Below are 6,978 nucleotides of genomic sequence, written 5' to 3'. Positions count from 1 at the left end.
AATTCACATTAATGCCCATTATAATTCCTAAGAGATTCCAACTAGATTTATTCTATATTTTGCCTTAAAATCTTATACAATCCTTAGGAGGATAGAACATTTTTGTTACTATCGGATTAAAATCATGTCTAATTCATAAGAGGATACAAGATCTTCTATTTTTCTTTAAATGTAATGATGTGGGGTAGATTCCAAAATTTTAATTTAAGAAAAATACCACATCAATTTTTTTTACCTAAAAAAAATATATATCTTACCATAATTAAAAATCAAATAAATTATAAAAAAAACATATTATTGATTTTAATTTACTCAAAAAATTAATATTTATGTTTGTAGTTTTAATAATAGAAATAAAAAGACAAGTGTTACATTTTTTATATCTAATAAATATTGAAATGGATTGTTAATTTTTTGAAAATAAACTTTAAAATAAAATAAAAGATTATCCTTTCACTTAAATTTAATTTGCTTTATAATTTTTTAAAAGACTTTCGGTGAAGTTGACTCATGAGTCTTAATCACATGCTAAATAGGGGTCGTAAATTTGACATCAATTAACAACACAATTAATAAACGATAGGAGTTTTAGTTGGTTTGGGTTGGATATATTGGTTAAGTAAGACCAACTACTCTTTTCTCTCATAAATTTTTAAAAACTTTCAGCAAGATTGATTCTTGAATCTTGGTTAGATGCAAAATGGGGGGTGAAAATTTTGGCATTATTTCACAATGCGACTAAAAGATGATGTTAATAGTAGGTTTGGATAGGATATTCTTGTGTTTGTGCCATAATTATTTTTGACTAATTTAACACGTTCAAGAAATAACCTGTTTATATACTAATTCGTTTAACCATTAAATTTATTAATTTTATATATATTAAAATTCAAAAAATGATAGTTTTTAATTAATTAACAAATTAAATAACTAATAGAGTAAAGCTTTATATATTTAAAAAATTATAAAGATTAAAAATATTTTATAATTGAAAAATTAAAATAAAACTCTATACAAGTGTAAATTAAAGTTTGATTTTTCTCTTATCTTATAAGCATATTGCATATTACAATTAATTAAATTAATTATGATTTAGAAAAATTTTGAAAATTTTTTTCTACATTTTTTTTCTCTTGAAAAAATCACATATATACTTGAGATTTTATATAATATATTTGGATACGTTTAATTTATCTACATGTTCTCGACAAATTAATTTCTCCACTTATATATGTATTAATTTATGAAACCATTTTAGCAACTTTGTTCACCTGAATGGTAGGTTTGACTGATTCAAATTTCTTTAGCCGTCGTTTTTTTCTGACCCCACCATTTTGAATGCATTTTGTCTTAGAAATTTTCTGGTAGTTTCCTTCTACTTTATTCCGGGCTTTGATTGAAAATAGAAATTAAAATTTTCAAATATTTATATTTGAAATTCTAGCAAATTTCCAATTTTATGAATAATAAATATTTGACATTTCCATATAAGATGGCTTTTAATTCAAGTTGCATAGTACTTTGATAAAGACAAGTCAAATTTAGTAATGGCAAATGAGAAAGAAAAAATGGTTTGTTGAATCGACAAGTCATCAAAGTTGTGAATAACGATGTGACAACTTTCTACTTTTATTAGCTTCTTGGTTCTATGTCTAATCCAAACATTAAGCTTGTCCCTTCTCATACGGTATTGGTTCTAAAATTATAACTAGTAAGGCCCCACTAATCTTTTTTTTTTTTTTCCTTAAAATTTTGAAGACTTTTGACAAGGTTGACTCATCAATTTTGGTTAGGTATGACAATAGGGCTAGTTTTTTCTGATACCTCTAATGGGACAAATTTAAAATTTAAGTAAACGGGTTATGATCGAGTTTGAGATTTTTTTTATACTCAAAGAGGATGGGTTCATGTATGTCTTGTCTTGCCTCAATTATATATAAAATTAATTTTAAAATAATAATAATAATAAAATATTTTCAATAAAATAAGTTATATAAAATTATAATATTTTAATTATTTATAAAATATATTTATTTTAATATAATTAAAAAATATTGAAAAAAATTAAATTTTTTCAAAAAAAAAAAAAAGTTAAACAGGGCGTGGCGGCGGATATGGGAAATTCACATACTTCGTTTATTATAAATATAAGTTTGTTATTATGTTGATGCAAAAAAAGTAAAATGAAATAAAATATTTCTAGTAAATTACTATTGATACCAAATCATTTGATTCCAACACACAAGGCCTTAACTTACTGGGGGGGGGGGGGGGATTGGGATTTATGAAACTATTTTAGCAACATTGTAGACATTTAAGATTTTTTTTTTTCATATGAAACTTTCAGTAAGTACTTAAAATTTTTAGTCTAATATATAAAAAAAATTGAAGAAATAGAAGATTTTAAATATAAAATATAAAATTTTATAAGAATACCAATTATAAGGCATTCCAACTATTATGTAATAAAATAACATGTCACTTCAATAAAATTTGGTTGGATCCTTGTTATTTATCTTAATATAAGATTTTACTATTTCTTTAGGTTCGGAAAAACATATTTATTTAAAACTCTACTAAGATCACCAAAAGAAAAATGACAATAAAAAATAGACTTATGAAGACCCCTAAAATAAATCTTTAAAGTGGCTATCATTTTAGTGGACCTCAATGCATCTTTAAAGTGGCTACTATTCTTGTGGACCTGAATACCATCTTTCAAATAATTACACCCTAAGATTGGGACAACATGTGTTCAACAGTATGTTTTGTTAGTGCTCAACAAGCAAAGAAGATGGGAAAAAATTAAAACAATTTTTTGAAGTATGTGCAATATTAAGATATTTTAGATGCCACTCAAATCCTGGAAACTATTATAAAAAAATAAAAATAAAATTAAAAAAGTCTAAATGCTCTAGTTGGATGTATGATAGAAAGAGAAATAAATATAATAAAAATTATATAAATATTTAAGCATCTTCAAATCTTTATTAGTTGTATAAAAAGAAAAGTACAAACATAAATTTGAAAGTGTGTGAGAAAAAAATTGTTCAACTCTTTCTTTGTTTTTCTTTCTTTTCCCTTCCTTATTTTTCCTTCTTTTTTTTCCTTTGTACTTTCCTTCCTATTTTTCATGATTTCACAGAGCTTTAATTTTTCTACGTCCATCATGCTTTGAAAACATGTTTTATCTAAAGCAATTAATTGGGACATTCTTAAAAATAAGGGATAAGAAAGTAAGATTAGAATATCTCGCTTTTCCTTTTTCCCACAAATATGTTGTTATATGTATTCAAAATATTTCATCTCTTTAAATTTTTGTTATATGTTACATAAATTTTTTACTTAAATTTTGTACAGAATTTTTATGAAAGAATAAATTCAAGACTTAATAGTCTTGCTAAAAAGAATCTCAAATTTTCCAAATACTTGACTTACAAGTCACAATAAATAGACTTGCCACCAAACTACAAGTTAAAGATGGTATAAGATAGCATGTAAGATATTAAAGATGGAAACTAACAGCATGAGAGATAATAATGAAGAGTCCCTACTCTTACTAAAGGACATAGAAAAATTTATAAACTAAGACCACTATCATGTGTGAAAGAGAAAAAAGTAATGGTCTAAGGTCCATGTTTGTTTGTTTTTTCTCCTCCACCCATGGATCTATTGACTTGACCCGAAAAAACTCAAAAAAAAAAAGAAAAAGGTAATGTATCCTTTGCAAAAGACATAGAAATATCAATTCATGCCTTTACCTTGTGTGAAAGAGAAGAAAATGGATAATTGACCAAAGTCTATGTTTTTAATATCAATTGACTTGACTTAACAATATCTCTACCTACTAAAAAATATCAATGTATGCCTTTGCCTTGTGTGAAAGAGAAGAAAAGGGATAATTGACCAAGGTCTATGTTTTCAATATCAATTGACTTGACTTGACAATATCTCTACCTACTAAAGAACATGGAAAAATTTATGAGTGTTTACCACTACCATGTGTGAAAGAGGAAAAAAAAATAGGATAATTGTCTAAAGTCTATGTTTCCAATAAGCATATTAGTCTTTCTCTTCCCACACACTTTAATTCATAAATAATTAATTGAAACATCTCAAGAACTCAATGGCATATAAAACATAAATTATATTAAAGAGAAGACCATTACACGTAAAGCAAGACTTATATATTACTTTGTTTCAACTTTTCTTGTTAATCTTTCCCCAATTTTACATTTATTTTATCTTCTAGGATGGTATGCATGCCACTATAATGAAAACAAAATTTATGAAAATTAAAAAATAAATAAATAAATATTGTTCTTTATTTAATCACCTAGAAACACGAGAGACACTCATTTTTCCTTTATTTTCTCATGGTACTTGGTGTTAATTTGCATTATCAAGTCTAATTATCATATCTTACAAGACTACCATTAATAAAAAAATTTACCAAATTGTTAAAGCATGTATTATCAAGTATAAAGTATAAAGTCTAACATACAAAGTAATAATTTTATCTAATTAATATGTTGCAAGATGATGTATTTGTAGATTCTTTTGGTAAAAGTGTAAACTTCTAGGATTTTTTTTACATGCAAAAATATTTGCAAATACTTCTTGTTATAAAAATCCAATGTTTACCTTTTTACAAGAAAAGAAAATGTGTGATTCCATTAAAAAAATCAATAAAGTTTAAATGACACAATCATATAATTATATTCATTAAATTTTTTGTTAATTTATGTACATCTTCACCTTCTCTTGAGCTCGTGTCTTTAGTATTTACTTCTTATATACCCTCTTAATTTATATTATATGATTGGGTACATGCAAATGCAATTTTTCTTCAATATTAAATTAGAGGCTTTTTAAATTTTTAGTGTTATGTTGTATAGAAAAAATATTTATAAAATAAGAGATTGACATTAAAAGGTTTTTTTTTTATATATAAAAAACAATGCATCATTTGAGAAAAAAAAAAATTCCTCGACATAGATATGCTTTACATGAAACTACATTGATTCTTAAGAGTCAATTTTGTATCCTCACAAGAAGATATATTTTGGAAATAAAATTTTAGAACTATAGTTGTATTTGCTTTTACAACTACATTTCTTATTTTGCTATATTTTTATTTTTATTTTTGAAGTTCTTTTGTATAATAGTTCAAAATCAAGTCAATCAACTAGGAAATGTCCCCAAAGCAAAGGTTTTTTTTTTTTTTTTTTTAACTTTTTAACAACCATATAACCATATTAGTCTTTACCTTCTTCTAGGTCTACCTAATTCTTTAATTCATAAGTAATGAATTAAAACATCTCATGATCTCAAGGGCATAAAGCATCATTGCATCTTAGCTTTTGAAGTCAAACTAGTGAATTGGGACATCCACAATTCAACTTTACTTTTCTAAAAAAGCAAGACTTGTATATTACTTTTTGTTCAACTTTTCTTATTGTTTTTCCCCCCATTTTTATATTTATTTATTTTCATTTAATCACTATTTATCACTCTTTTCCTTTTTCCCACAAATATGTTGTTATGTGTATTCAAAATATTTCATTTCTTTAAATTTTTGTTATATGTTACATAAATTTTTTACTTAAATTTGTAGAGAATTTTTATGAAAGAATAAATTCAAGACTTAATAGTCTTGCTAAAAAGAATCTCAAATTTCCCAAATACTTGACTTACAAGTCACAATAAATAGACTTGCCACCAAACTACAAGTTAAAGATGGAATAAGATAGCATGTAAGATATTAAAGATGGAAACTAACAACATGAGAGATAATAATGAAGAGTCCCTACCCTTATCAAAGGACATAGAAAAAATTGTGAACTAAGACCACTATCACGTGTGAAAGAGAAAAAAGTAATGGTCTAAGGTCCATGTTTGTTAGTTTGTTTTTTCTCCTCCACCCATGGATCTATTGACTTGACCCAAAAAAACTCACAAAAGAAAAAGGTAATGTATCCTTTGCAAAAGACAGAAATATCAATGTACACCTTTACCTTGTGTGAAAGAGAATAAAATGGATAATTAACCAAGGTCTATGTTTTCAATATCAATTGACTTGACTTGACAATATCTCTACCTACTAAAGAACATGGGAAAACTTATGAGTAAACACCACTACCATGTGTGAAAGAGAGAAAAAAATAAGATAATTGTCCAAAGTCTATGTTTTCAATAAGCATATTAGTCTTTCTCTTCCCACACACTTTAATTCATAAATAATTAATTGAAACATCTCAAGAAGTCAATGGCATATAAAGCACAAAATATATTAAAAAGAAGACCACTACAAGTAAAGCAAGACTTATATATTACTTCCATTCAACTTTGCTTGTTAATCTTTCCCTAATTTTACATTTATTTTATCTTGTAGGATGGTATGCATTCTACTATAATGAAAAGAAAATTTATGAAAATTAAAAAAAATATAAATATTGTTCTTCATTTAATAACTTTTTATCACCTACAAACACGAAACAAAACATTCTTTTGACATTTGTGTAATGACAAATGGCATATCTATCAAAATTTCGCATTATTATTATGGGAGACGCTTTAAATAATTTTCATTTTACTTTATTTTTCTTTATATTTTTATGAAAAAATAAATAAGAGAACTAACTATATGCACCGATAACTATTTGTATATTGAATGTTTCAATTTGTGGAATTATGTCACTCAAATGACAATAAATAAACATTTCATTATATAAACATTCAATGTGACTATTATAACTTGTTAATGTAAAAATTAATAGTTTTTTAAAACAAACATCATAAGACACTATCAAATGAGCTTGTAGTTTAACAATTTTTTGAAAATAGTTGTAGAAAAAAAATTTAGAACAATTTTATTTTTAAAAATTCTTACTTAATTTTTTAGAACAAAATTTTTATTTAAAAACTCAAATATGAAAAAAAAAAATCTCTATTGATCTTTATGAAAGTAATATGTTC

The sequence above is a fragment of the Vitis riparia genome, chromosome 19, assembly GCF_004353265.1.
Source record: "Vitis riparia cultivar Riparia Gloire de Montpellier isolate 1030 chromosome 19, EGFV_Vit.rip_1.0, whole genome shotgun sequence".
Lineage (NCBI taxonomy): Eukaryota > Viridiplantae > Streptophyta > Magnoliopsida > Vitales > Vitaceae > Vitis > Vitis riparia.
Note: the sequence above shows the minus strand (reverse complement) of the source record.